Raw genomic sequence first — 15,544 nt, forward strand, 5'->3', positions numbered from 1 at the left:
TCGCAGATGGTTCCAGGAGAGGATCAAAAGACAGAATTCCTGTGAGGGAGGAGAAGAAAAATCAGACCAAAACACACTGACTTCTAGGATATTTAGCAGATAGCTCTAAAGCTGACCAGTATGTAGTTAATGCATTTATTTTTAGGTCTGATGGACAGTTATTCTGAGTAATACAGGGTGGGGAAGCAAAATTTACAATGGACATTAGTTGTTTTTTCTCAGTCAGGCTACTACGTCAATTGTTTTGAAACCAAACATATATTGATGTCATAATCATACCTAACACTATGATCCATACCTTTTCAGAAAACTTTTGCCATATGAGTAATCAGGAAAGCAAACGTCAAAGAGTGTGTGATTGCTGAATGCACTCGTCACACCAAAGGAGATTTCAAAAATAGGTTGGAGTGTCCATAAAGACTGTTTAGAATGTAAGAAGAGAATGACTATGAGCAAAACTATTTCGCGAAAAGTCTGGAAGATACTATTAAAGAAGAATGGGAGAAGTTGTCACCCGAATATGTGAGGAACACGTGCGCAAGTTTCAGGAAGCGTGTGAAGGCAGTTATTGAGAAAGAAGGAGGACACATAGAATAAAAACATTTCTATTATGTCAATTTTCTTGTGGCAAATAAATTCTCATGACTTTCAGTAAACTAATTGGTCATACACTGTCTTTCAATCCCTGCCTCAAAATATTGTAAATTTTGCTTCCCCACCCTGTATGGAAGCAATGTGTGTTATAACTTCTGTCAAATCAGGTATTCTGAAATTGTGACTCACAGACAATATCTGTTATCTTCTCTTTCAGTATGAGACAATTAACTTGAGTGTCTTCTGAGGAGTAAGTGATCAGTTTTTATAACCCATAAAGACCCAACGCTTCTTTTATGTCAATTCCCAAATTAATTTTTCTCTCTATTTAACTCTTCTTAAGTGATTTATCGCCATTTATTATAATATCATCCTCTGTAGTTTGCAGATTTTCATTGAAAATCAAGTATTTTGTTATATTTAATTCACGGATCATGTAGATGTTCATGAAAACTCAGATTACAGTTGGGGGTTATTATATCAGAAACAGAGAAAACTGAAGAAAAAGTGACTTTTTCAGTCAAATCTCTCATTGACTATTACATAAACCCAGTGCGTCCATCCACTGACATTGATCCAACTCCATGGGTTTTACTGATGAATCAGTGTTGTAGAGGATGACAGTGTTTCCACGGCAACTACGGAGCCTCTGAACACCCAAATTTGTCATATCTGATGACTATGAAAAGATGACAAACTGTATTTTACACCAATTATTTACATGTATTGATAGGATTAGTAGATCAACAGGTATTAATATTTTAGCTCAGTAGGTGGTTTTGGTCACCAGTGGCTGTTTGGGTCTTTATGGGTTAATTTGTTGGCTTAAGGCAGGTCCATCAGCCATAACTATTCATAATGATTTTAAAATATGCAATTAATGTATATGCAAGTTTTTTACTAAACTTCAGAGCAGAGTGGTCAAAAGGGCCAAAGCCATCCCATCAAATGGTCCAATATGACCCATGGGATGAATTTGTAAACTACAAAAAGTGATGATATGAACAATCAAGGGTGTCAAACTCATTTTAGTTCAGGGGCCACAAACAGACCAGTTCAATCTCATGTGGGTTAGGGTTAAATACTATCATAATAATATATAAATAATGACAACTAAAAATGTTTTTCTTTGTTTTGGTGTAAAAAAAAAAAAAGTAAATGATGTCTAAAGAATCTAAAAAAAAACAGGAACCTCACATTTTCAAAAATAAGTAAGTGGAATTTTAATATTATTATACCTGCTACTAAATGTTTTGCATCTTTGTAGATCCACTATGGTCTTCACGCTGTAATGCACTTGTGTAAATGATAATGTTGTTAAAATTACACTTATTTTTCTAAAGAAATTGCAAATTGTTCATAGCTATTTGTGTTCATAATGTAACTGTACTTCACTGTTTTGATTTCGCTGGTCTGGCCCACTGAGATCATATTGGGCTGTATGTGGCCTCTAACACTGGTCTGACACCCCCACATTAGAGTGTATGGACCTTGTGGACTGTGTTTTTTTCTCTCCCCTGTGGCTTCTGTTTGGCTGATATCTACGAGGGCAGATATTCTTCGTACTGACATGTTACGGTTTATGATTGTGACTGATAGTTACAAGTTATTTGCATCAGCTCTCATCCTTATGTCTTCTGCTTCTCCTGCAAAATGAACTTGGCCGTTGCTGTCCCTCTGTGCTTCTGCTGGGTAGTAGCTTTCAAATACTATGGCCTCTGTTCGGAGAAAAGAGAAGGCTGCTCATTGGAGAAGTGAAGATGTGCCGTGCTTTTACTTTCATTTGACAGACTGCAGATCTATGAGAAAGTTCAATAAACTGAATAAATCCAACCCACCTGGTGGTCTCTTCCCTGTACTTTTCATCCCTATGAAGCAGTTGTTGTCAGTCGTAATGTCACATTTCTCCAGAATCTGTCGTACCTCCTCGTGAAGCTAATTTTAAAAAAGGAAGCGGAAATCAGATTTAGATTCAGGTTTTGGTCAAGTGGTTAAACAATTGACTCAGTCTGTGGTTAGAACATTTTATTCAGTGTTAAGTTATCTATGCTTAGAATAAATAAGAGAAGCTGTCAGCTAGAAAGCATAAAATGTTTAAGTTCATTCTCATGAAATGCGACTAAACAACCTGGAGCATTTTTCATATTTACATAGGTCATACTTAAATAACAAAGGTGAGACATACACTCTAAACTGAGCTGAAGGGTTCGTTAAACTACATCACATCTCACAACTCACATCATCATCTTTGACACATTGCATGGATAAATGATTGCAGTGGTCCCAGAGAGCACACCTGAGCATGCTGATGCGATCTCCTTCCAGTTGTTGGAACACCTAAAAACCATGCACACGTCACTGTTTGTCACTGTTCCATCCAAACACTTAATAAAATGATTTTTGCTCCTAACAACTTACCACAGGCGTGATATGACAAACACACAGCTAATATACGAACTGTTTCTTCAAAAACTTACAGAAAAGTCATATAGTGGAAAACTTTTCAGTGTGTAAAGGAGCCATTTTTCATGGTTCCTCTTTATAATTATTCACTCAACTCAGCCCCGTCCTCACCATCAACCACTTGCTGCTCTTGCTTTAATCATGCTTTTTATGATGCATTTCTATGCAAAAAGGCATGGCAAGTTTATTTGTATAGCACATTTCAGCAACAAGGCAATACAAGGTGCTTCACACAGGACATTGAAATACAACGACAAGGGAAAAAGAAACACATTCAAAACATTATAAAAGAAACATGTAAAGGTGATTAAAAACAGCAAGTAAGACAACAACACATGAAACCCAAAAATATAAAAACACACACATATTAAAGTAAGAGTTGCAGTGCAGAGTTTCGAAGGAGAATATAAACTTTAAAAAGTAAAAAGCCTTTTAGTCAAAGGCAGCAGTGAACAGGTAAGTCTCTAACCTTGACTTAAAAGAACTCAGACTGGTGTAAATAATATCCACCAGTTCCATTTCAAAGAGCATAATCTGCTTTAGTGGGTTTGTCGTTCTATTATTAGCACTGTGATGTAAGAAGAAAATGCATTTCTTTTCTGGTCAGCTGTGCAAAGATGCAGAATCATGCACTGTACAGACGAAGGGGATATGGGGCCAGGTTTAGTCTTTGTGGTAAAAAGCTGTTGATTTAAGATATAGACCAGTTAAAAATAGATATAATCTACAATACCTCACATGTACTTTTGTATGTCTCCTCCCAGTCTTGACGAAGATTTTCTAGCTGAGCACATTGGTGAAGTACAGCCTCTCTGAGGGAGATCAGAATAATATCATTTCTAACATTTAAATGGACATAAATCATGTACAAATGTGTGTCTGGGGTCAAACCTGCTTCTTTGGCTGCTTGTCTGAGTGCTTTGCCCTGTGACGTGCCTGTGATGTAAATATATATACACAGGAAGTTAGCTGCAGGACTGATAGCAACCACAGACACCTGAACATTTCAGCCATGACTTGTTAGAAATGTAACCGAGCTGTAACTGAAGTATATTTATAATTACACTCATGTAATACAATGTTTCACAAGAAAACCAAACTCTTTTCTTCCTTCTTAATAGATGTGGTGCAGCTGTGTCATGATGAAGGCCGTAAATGTGCAGTAAACAGTAAAGGCTGCTATTAAACCTATATCTGTATCTATATCTATATCTATGTCTATATCTATACTTGAAATATATAGTATTTCTTTGCTAATGTGAGGTGCAAATGCAAAAGTCTGCAGACTTTCTAAATTTTTATCCATTCATTATTTGAAACATGAACAGTCTGAACATTGCTAAAGGTACTGCATGTATTTGCAGAACTCTACATTTCTTGTACCTTCTCTGAGTTTTTGGCTGTAACAGTTGTCTTGTCAGCTCCCTGTTCTGCATCGTCTGCCTCCTTACACTTCAGCTCGTAGTTTTTTTTAGACTAAAAGAACAGAAAGGAAAGGCAGTTGAGGTGTTTGCTGTTTGTGGTAACAAAAGGATATTTACAGCAGCTGTTTCTTACCTCAGTGGTCTTCTTGAACAAGGAAACCTTTTTCTTCTGAACCTTTTCCATTATGCTTTCAAACTATAAGTAACAGAGGGGTTGCAAAGAATAGAACCAAATGTCAAATGTAATGTTTACATGTACAGAAGTATCCACTGTTCTTAGCATGCCATAAAGACTTTATTGTAAATGTTATTTACATTGATATCATCCACCCTTAGTGAGATTGTGGTACAGTGTTTATATTTAGACAATTTCTGTATTAGTGCAAGTTTTGAGCAACAACTGGAGCTAAAGTACAACCCTGCTAAAGCTCATCATTACAGCATGTGTGCTCTATGTTCATGAAAAACCAGGCTGTTGAGCAACATAAATTACCCAGTACCTTTTTCCTTTGCTCTTTCTGCCGTTCTCTAAATGTCTCAATCTTTTTCACCTCCTCTTTCAATGTATCAGAGAGTTGGATGTGAAAGTTCCCGATGTTCTCAATTTCTGCGTTCAAAACCAACAAAACAACTGAATGAAAACCTGTGCATGGTTAGTCTTTGGTAAGATAGGTTCACAGGGTGAGAAACTGGATGCACTTACGCAGTTTTAATTGGTCAAAGGATGCTCTCAAAGTGCTGAAAAACATAAAATAAAGCACAGTTTAGATCAGTGATAAGTCAGTGATTGCCTGCAGTTTGCCCAAAGCTACAAAGAGGCTTGTGACCTTTATGAGCTAAAAACAACCAGTATTGATCACATTTTTCAAGTCTTCCAGGGCTGTTTCTCAGTATGCTATTTTTGACTGGAGTGATTCTTCTTATTTCTCTCTCTCTCTGTGAGCACATAGTTACTCAGAGGCTCAGAGCAAATTCACAGTCTGACTGCTAGTGACTAAGCAGCCACAGACCAACAGTTTAGACTAAACAAAGAGCCATCATGGCCACTTCAGCGGCTGTTGGTCTATTGAGTGACAGAGATGGTGTGAAAGAACAGGAAGTCAGCGGCATATGATGACTTTTGTACCAAGAGGGGACCTGCTGCAATACACACACACACACACACACACACACACACACACACACACACACACACACATATATATATATATATATATATATATATATATATATATATATATATATAATATATATATATATATATATATAATCAACACTCAAATTCTCTCTATTCTCTCCACTTTCTGACTCACTGACAGAGATGTGCATTTTTCTTAAAAAGTATGTGACTCATATGTAGGTGCTTGACTGGTCATTTTGGACAGAATTAACACAGGTTTGATAAATTATCACATGATGTATCACATTGTCTTTTCGCATACTACAACTTTCCATGAGTTGCGGATGTGCCCTTGGGCAAGGCGCTTAAGCTTTTGTAGGGCACTCACAGAAATACTCTGAAATTCAATTTTCAACTTTAGTGCATTGATGGAGGACATAACAAGACTTTATTACTGTTGTGAAATTTAGAAACATTTTATTGTCATGTAGGAATCAGGTTAATGAAGTTACCATATTTGGTTCCTTATCCATAGAGGTAAAAAAAAAAAAAAAAAAAAAATTCAAGAAGTAACTATAACAAATACAAGAAAAACACATGTAAGGTGACAGGAACATGTATTTTAGACATTAGAAAATCACTGTTAGAACATTACAACAACATAAGTGCTGATCCAGACACCTGTCCACATCCACATTATCCCTTTGAACATCATTCCTTACATTAGTACCATTATTTCATGGTACGTAACAAAGCACTTACAGTCACTGTTCATGCAGCGGTAGACCTTTCACAATGACTCTGTAGACCACATTGGACCTGAGACTGTTGCCTCACTGTAAACTGTTGCTGTCATATCTTGTAATGTGTGCAGAACTTACCAAAAATAGTCACTTGCCCGATAAGGGTTAACCCAATCATTAGCTCCCTGGGTGTCTGACGTGGCAGTCTACTCCTAGGCTGTAGTGTGGGGTGTGTTCCTGCACATTCAGCTAGTGATAAGTGTGTGCTTCAGTGTGTGGTTATACATGTCCATACGTATATTATCCAGACAAATAAAGGTTTTTTCTTAAATCATCTGACAATCAAAAGTCTTCTATCAGTACATAGTGATTGTAGGTACTGTTAACATGTCCTCTGTTTCCTTAAATATAACATCCTGTACTTACCTGATCTCTGTGTGACCTCCTGCTTTCCGAGCAATAGTTACGAGTTCCTTGCCATACTTCTCCTCTGCTAGTGCCCTTTGAACATAAACAGACACATTTCAGTACTTACTTAACCCATAAAGACCCAAACAGCCACCCGCAACCAAAAGCATCCACTAATGTAAACTGTTTAATACCTGTTGATCTTATAATCTTATCAATACATGTTTAATTGGCGTAAAATGTGGTTTGTCATCTTTTCATGGTCATTAGATATGACCAGTTTGGATGTTCAGAGGCTCCATAGTGAACGTGGAAACACTGTCATCTTCTAAAACATTGATTCACCAGTAAAACCCATGGAGTTGGATCAATGACAGTGGATGGACACATTTGTTTTTACATTCAGTTATTAATATCTTTGCTGAAAAGTCTCTTTTTCCTCAGTTTTCTCTCCTTCTGATATAATAACCCTCAACTTTAACCTGAGTTTTAATGAACATCAACATGATCAGTAAATTAAATATAGAAAAATACCTGATATACACTTGAAAACACAAAATACAGAGAATAATATTATAATAATGGTGATAAATCAGTTAAGAAAGGCCAGATAGAGAGAAAAATCAAATGGGGAACTGACACAAAAAGTAGCACTGGGTCTTTATGGTTAAAACTAATGCGTCTTTGAGTAGTATTATCATAACTTGTGCAATAATCAATGCCATTATACTGTTCAAAATACCATTTACACCTACGTTTGTATACAATTTGAAGAAAATATAGTCATGCAGTAAAAAAAAATGTTAAAAATAGAAACAGTTCTATCCCAAAGCTAAAATTTTGTGCACAACATCTTGAAACATTTATGAAGACATGGTAAAAATTTCAAAATTTTCATTAACTGGCCACATGGTAATTTGGGTGCTCAAATAAAGAGTATTTTTGTGAAAAATTGAAATCGACCCATTTTATTCATTGCCTCACAGCAACACTTTTCACTGAAATGTAGTCTTTTTGCAGTATATTGTTGCATCTTGACCATAAGAATCCATGCAAAAAAAAATTCGGTCTCTACATTCATCCATATGGCACAGTGCAAGCCTGAAGAGAGAGGACATACGGAAGAATTAGCCTTTTTCACCTGATTTCAAGGCCTCATGGACCAAATGTGAAGGCACCTACAATTATTTTGATGTAAAATATGGTCTTTTCAGGGGGATTTCACCCCAGACAGTAAGTTTCAGCAGTGTGGCTTGAATACCTAAGGAGATATAGTTCCTCAAAGTTGGTCGAAAAGCAAACTTGCAAAATTCAAAGAAAAAAACATTCATTTTCAAAGGGCTGTATCTCCTAAACAATTACAGATATGACATTAAAATTTTGGATGTGTTCATTTATCTGGTAGGTGAACAAGTGTGAATTTTTTCAGAATTTTCTGAGGGGGTCATGTGGGGACCATTGGTTGAATTGCCCTGGAATGACCCATCAGTAGTATCAGTTATGCATGTGTGTTTTGATGTACTACCAGCATCACAAGATTATTTCATAGTTGGTGTAGTTTTCCCAGTGAAACACATAACTGATACCCTCATCTTTAAAAGTTCCTCCACATCTTTGCACATTTGTCTTCCATCCCTTAACCTTTGGATCAGAACGTCATACCCGGTATGATCAGTAAATCCGTCCCCTGTATTGAGTAGACACAGAAAATCATTTGAAATATATTGCAATGAACTGCATTGCTAAACAGCATGTTGCGACATGAACTTGAAGCAAACATGGACATACTGTGGTAAAAATGCAGAACTAGCATTAAGCAAAAACTTTGTATGTGACAGAGCAGCATATTGTACTTCAGTAATCTGATCTTTCTGCATAAGACAGCCAGATTATAAAGTAAGTAGTAAAATGCAAGTATAAATTACACAGTAGAACATTAAACGGCAATTTTATGAGGGTTAAATGTAATGTAATCAAGGAGATATAATGATCTTAACTTTATAATGGGTATGATTAGATTTCCACAAAGGAACGGAAATGTTTTGCAGATTTACAACATGAGTATCTCTGTGACAAATGTGAGATGCTTTACTTATCTACAACAAAAAAATTAGAGTCTACTTTCTGTAGGATTCATACGCGACAATATAACCGAATGACAAACTGTAACATCAGGTTTAAGACACAATACATTCACAGCAGATCTTGAAAGCATATGTAGACTTACCCAGAAAGCATCTTTAAACATCAAAGGTAACATCTCTGTTGAAAATTCCTTTAACTTACCACAGTTTGCTTAATCTTACTGTTGATAAATAAGTTACCTTCTTTTTTTTTTTTTTTTTTTATAAAATATTTTGATCATAAGATACTTAACCTAACTGTCCTTAAAACAGCGAGTGTCTCAAACATCAGTGAGTCATATTGAATGAGGAAGCACTCGTGTCCCATGATGTCACTGACCACAGGCAGCTCAGCCCATTTCTCAGTCTCATTTCTGAAATAGCTTTCACTATCATTTGGTGAGGAAGACCAAGTGTGTTGTTTAAAGGGTCAGTGATTATCAGGAGTTAATGTACACTGTGCAACATGTGTCTGTGTGTTTGACAAGATCAGTTTGGTTGAATAAATTCTTGGGAATAAATGTTTATTTTGGTCATTTACACTGATTGAGGCCTCAGAGACATTCATTGTACTATTATTCAATACTCTATACAGTGTATGCTCTTGTGTAACTGTGGTGTTTTGGATGTATTTGTTAGTTTTTTGCATTGCTTTCATAAAATTTATCTGTTTTTATTTTTACTATATTTCAAAGCTAATAGCCTTAGAAAAAATAGGTTTACATAAAAAAAAATTTCTGATGAATAATGGTTTTAATTTTAATTAATTCTGATTATTAATTATAAAAAATAAAAAAAAATCACCACACACACAGTCATTAAACAGTTGCCATTATTGTCCAGAAGGGGGAGCCACAGACCTTTCTAAAACACCCCACTTTAGTCTGTTGTTGTAGTTAAAGTATTATATGGACCAGAGGTGGAGAATCATTTATCTCCACAGGGGATCTTACCTAAAATCTCTCAATCCAGTCGAGATGAATACAAATCTGTGCCTGAGGCGTCTCCCAGGGATGTGAATGAACACAGAAAAGCTGATTATTGATTTTCAAAGTGTGAAGAAAGAAGGACAGACAGCGGTGTCTGTCACCAGTCGCTCAATGACGTGTGAAAATCCTTGGTTCTCTCACAAAGCTCCAGGATCATTCTGTCACACATCTAATGACATGTAGAACAGACAGAGCAAATCAATCTGCTGAGAATAATGGACAGAGGAGTATTTGCAGTTTTAGTACAGGTTGATTTTGGATTTTGATTGTTTGACGTGAAAGATTGAACATGGACATAAATGCTCTGTGCAGACAAATGATTCTATGATTGAATAATTGACCAAATTGTTGTTTGTTTGTTGATTCATTCCAAATTTTCATAAAATAGACACTACTGTAGAGTGCACTGTCTTTTCTTTAGCTTTGAACAGCAACATAAGGCTGATGCAAGTCTTAAATTCAGGAAATTCTGATTTTCACTTGGCAGCAGTCATCATGCATTTCCTCTATATCTATCATTCCTGAATAACCATCTCTGGGTTCAAAAGGTGGTACTAATTCAACTACACCACTTGGAAAAACCGAATATCTAGCAGTTAGAGCGAAAATAATCCTCCCCTGATGACTGGGCCTACAAGTTTTCCCATAGAGATGACAGTCTGTGGAGTCTGGCCTACACTGTGACCCCTTTTGAGGCCTCTAATGGAGGGACAAGCTCTGGGAATCAGCTGTGCTGCCACGGTCTGTCTTTCTGACACCAGGGTTGCAGCACACACACATTTCAGTTTCCTAGCCCTCTCTCGCCACTCACTCGCTCGCTTGCTCACTCTCTCTTTCTCTCACCCCCCAGAGTGGCAGTTATTGAACTGTGACAAACGAGCCGTGTCAGACCAGCCCCCCTACCTGGGGGATTGGCTAAATGACCTTTCCATTACCCAACCACTGCTGTATTCCCCCTCTACAGATAGAGTTACACATGCAGCCACACAGCCCATTTGCTGAGACCAGTGTCACTGCTGCCACCATTAGACACTACATCTTTCTCTGTGCAAATCTCTGAGAATTATCTCTTAATTAATTTTACTTTATTTGATTTGATATGATTCTAAGATTTCAGATGCAGTCTCAGCAGGATTCACAGCATTTATTTTGTTCTGATGCTTTCAACAATCACCACACACAAGTTTATGCTACACATTAGCCAACAATTGATATGTATGATCTCAAAATGTTTTTAACCAAAGTATGTTTCATATCTACATTTTCATGATATGTTATTTAACCAACGTTTTGCCCACTTTTCCCAGTTCAGTTCAATTCAATTCAATTCAATTCAATTCAGTTCAATTCAGTTCAATTCAATTCAATTCAGTTCAGTTCAATTCAGTTCAATTCAGTTTTATTTGTGGAGCCCTATATCACAGCATAGTTGCCTCACAGGCCTTTCTTTAGTGGGCAGGACTTTGGGACAGGACTTTGTCAGCAGAGACTGGTTCTGTAGTGTTTTCTGATTAACCAATCTATTCTTATTCTTATTCTTATTATTCTTATTATTATTATTACTCTTCTTCTTCTTCTACTCACGTTCAGAGCCATATAGAGAGAGTGTTGCGGCACACTGCTACAGTGATCACGTGGTTCATGTAAGCCTCAATAGTTCCAAAACAAATCTGTCATGTTCTTCTATGGCACAAAGGAGCAAGTGTGTTATTGCATGGTAAATATCCAGATGAATCACATACAAGTATATTTACAACCGTTGTTGCACTACTTTGTATGTTTGAGTCAGTTATGCTTTGCATAGTGGGGTTGACCATGGAAAGCACTGCATTTATTACTTTGAAAAGTTTAAAATTTAGCAGTAGGTTTACATAGGTTTATGAAATGAGCGGAAGACAAATAAAACTACTTACAGGCATCACATGTCATTATGAAACATTAATAAATTACAAATAGAATAAAATAACTGGCAAAGTGGACCCATATTTCTGCCCGCAATAAATGACACTAATTAGCACATCACGTCAGCTGACAAACTGAACCAAACACCACAAGGTTCAGCAAAACAACTAAAATAAAACCTGCTGATAACCACATTTGTACTAATGTTACCTTACCTTAGAAACTCCATAATTTGTAGTTATAGTGGTTAAATCTCAACTGCTGGCAAAGTCAAGCTAGCTAACAATCGAGCTACAACTGAAAATCGAACGTAACGGTTGTATAAGATATACATTTATACGTACGCTAACACGGTCCACAGAAAACAGAATTTACAACATAAATGTCACTAATACAGGAAAAACACTTGATAATTTGAAAGATGATGATATGTTATTAACTGAAGTGAATGTGTTCTGACGCTGCAATACTCAATGTTTGGAACTATTTGCGCCTCCATACAAACACTAAGTTTATTTAAATCCAGGTTAAAGACCCACCTGTTCTCAGCTGCATTTGAATAGAGTTTGTATTCATCAGTTTAGATCTGCACCGTTCCTTTTAAGCTAAAAGTTTTTATCTGTTTTATCTATTTATCTGATTTTTTGTTTGTTTTTCTCATGCCTATACTTTTAATTGCTTCTGCTGTAATGCTTTTAATGTTTTATGTAAAGCACTTTGAATTGTCTTGTACATGAAATGTGTTATATAAATAAACCTGCCTTGCCTTGCCTCCATAACCCAGAAGTAGGTCCATATTTTGTCTGCCTTTTTTTTTTTTTTTTTTTTACAGTGGGTATCTATGGACGTGTCACCCCTCTGTTTTCTGTACCACTCTGCTCACACTTATTCACTAACTTCCTGAGTCCTGACTTCAAGGTGACTTCATAGCCAATCAGGAATAACCACAATACCAATCAGAATCCAGAAAAGCATACAGAAGTAATGGCATGTGAAACACTGAAGCAAACTCAACAATAAGTATCAAAGCAATTCTAAAGATTGCATCAACATATAAACTGTAAATACATAAACATTAACTTAATAAATACAAATGTGTACATAATAGGCTCTATGCACAGCCCCACTACTTCCTGAACTTTTTTTTTTTTTTTTTAATTGGCAAAATATACAAAAATAACAGTACAACAGTGCCTTATAACAAGCATGGCATTGTGAATGTGCATCGGCAACAAATGGGAACAATTAAATTTCAAGAAAGAGAGATAGAGAGAAAAAAGAAAAAAGAAACAAAATCATTCTGCAAGGGGAGGTTAGTTCATTGTTCATTTGAGTCCAGGGGAATGTCACATAAATAAGAGTGAAGTTTTACAGCTTTGGGTCTTTTCATACATTTTAAGGATTTCATGTACAGTTTGAGTTCATTTTTGAATACACAAAAGTTGGGTGGGCATTTTTGACATTTGCTTTTGTGAATACGGAATTTAGCAATACATAAAATCACATTAATACAGAGTTCTTCTTTTTGTTATTTACCAGAACACCAAATGTTATGTCATCTCTTGTAAAATAATACGTAGATGATGGAAATATTTCTTTGAACCAATTTTGTAATTCTGTCCAAAACACTTGCACCATACAACAAGAGAAAAATAAATGGTCTGTTGTTTCAATATCGGTATTGCAGAATGTACAACTGTTATCCTGTACATTGAAACGAAGTCTGAGTAACTTTTTTGATGGGTAGATATCATTCATTATTTTGAAGTGTGTTTCTTTGGCTTTGGGAGCTATAGGAAAGGATAAATACATTGTTCTTAGCTTTGAAATTGTACTTTTGTCGAATTTGAACAAAATGTCATTTTTATTTTGTAAACCAGGGAAAAATTCATTAGTAAGACATTTTCTAATAAAGGAATCTACTTCCTGAACTTCAGGTGGGTCAAATATTTCCTGTCTGTCATTATTGGACACACTGATTAATCCAGGTGTCACATCCTGGTGATTAATCAGTAGTCACAACAAGAAGTAGTAGACACACCTGGATTAATCAGTGTGTCCAATTAATGAAAGACAGGAAATAAAGGACCCACCTGAAGTTCAGGAAGTAGTGGGACTGTGCACAGTCAATTAAGACTGTGGGTATTTTAAGCCCTGGGTCATTAGTTTCCAGTGGGAATCATTTCAATGTAACACAAAACAATGGCGTGGCTGACAGCAGAAGCTTCATTCATTTAAACCAAGTTCTGATAAGAAAACAGCAAAGGTAAGACAAAATTCATGATCACTGCTTCAAAATGTGACCTTTAATTTAGCTCTTCTTTGGCTCATTCAGTGAGTTTTAGCGGTAGAGAAATAATACTTGTACTGTTGGATCTGTGTAGTTGTTCACTTAATATTGTCAAAGTTTGTCTTATTGGTCTATTGTTTTATGAAATGATTCATGACATATGCTCATATTAGATTGTTAGCTTGTTTTTGATATTTGCCCATTGAAGTGCTTGTTGTTTGGATTGTGTTCTGAAAGTTGGTTTTGTTGAGTTTTTAGCTGATGTGCTTCTAGTCACATGAATGTATAGTATACAGTAGCAGGAAAAAAAAATATTAGACCATCAAAAGTCATCAAACACAATGGTAATGCAATCAAGTACAAACTCCTGTGTGTATCATGTGACTAAAACAGACAGAAAAGAAAACATGGAATGCCTAAAAGCACTGTTTTTGGCAGTACAATGCCATAGATATTGATGTAAGAACTGAAGTGATTTTGTTTATTATCAAGAAAACATGGAAAATGTCTAGATATCAGCTCTGAAATTAAACTCTTATGAGCTGTTTTTGTTGTTATCATTATATTTGTCCAATCAAATGTACCTTTAGTTGTACCACATTAAAATGAACAAGCAATTGAAGAAAAAACAAGGGGTGGTCTGATCATTTTTTTTCTGCAACTGTAGAATATGTATATTACTACAAGTGTTGCATAGCTTTACCATGGTAACACAGATGGAATTGTGGCTGCCTTAGTCACCGGAGGCAACTGGGCCTAAGAAACTACCTACAGTATATAAATATTACATATATGAATTAAATGAATGAACTTGACCTTTGAACCTTATAATAGTAAAACACTGACTAGCTGATATTAATGAAAATGGTTTAATCAATTCCCATTGGCTCTTGAGCTACTGTTCCATTCATGTGTATACACACTGTAGTGGATGCAACCCACATTTTAAAGCACTGATGCGAGGTTGAAGTCCTCTCCTGCATGTCAGTACTGCAAAAATAAACATCTGCTTCAAGAACTGACAATGGTCAATGATCAGTGGACCTGGTGGCACTGGGGTAGTGGGGAGCCTCTAAATCACATTCTGCTTAGACCCCCATAAAGGCGTGCACCTGCCCTGTGTTTTTAAGTACCCACTGGGTTGATATCCACTCAGTCATGGAGGTCTGGATCATATACACATGTGGCACGCGGTTGCTTGGTTTTGTGCACATGTATAGGTCTGCACTTGTGTTTTTGTTGTGAGAGACTGAAAATGAGCTTCTGGCCTGCACACTGTGGAACTTAACTGGTTTTCACACTCTTCATCCTCCACTCTTGCTAATCCCCTGTTGACCATTGGCACCAGCCCTCTCCAGATAATTCAGGAGGAGTAGAAAAAGGAGGGGGTGAGATGAGTGGAGTGGAGAGGTTAAATGTGGATGTGGAGTAGTAACAGAGGACACACAAATAGGATGCAAAAGGAGGGGGGCGTATGAGAGATAAATG

At 36.4% G+C, this 15,544-nt stretch overlaps 1 pseudogene; it reads right to left on the minus strand.

Annotated features, from left to right (window-relative positions):
• LOC115417189 (proline-serine-threonine phosphatase-interacting protein 1-like) overlaps positions 1-15,544 on the minus strand; it is a 104,714-nt pseudogene that overhangs the window by 3,410 nt on the left and 85,760 nt on the right.

This window comes from Sphaeramia orbicularis, chromosome 3 (assembly GCF_902148855.1).
Source record: "Sphaeramia orbicularis chromosome 3, fSphaOr1.1, whole genome shotgun sequence".
In the NCBI taxonomy this organism is placed as follows: domain Eukaryota; kingdom Metazoa; phylum Chordata; class Actinopteri; order Kurtiformes; family Apogonidae; genus Sphaeramia; species Sphaeramia orbicularis.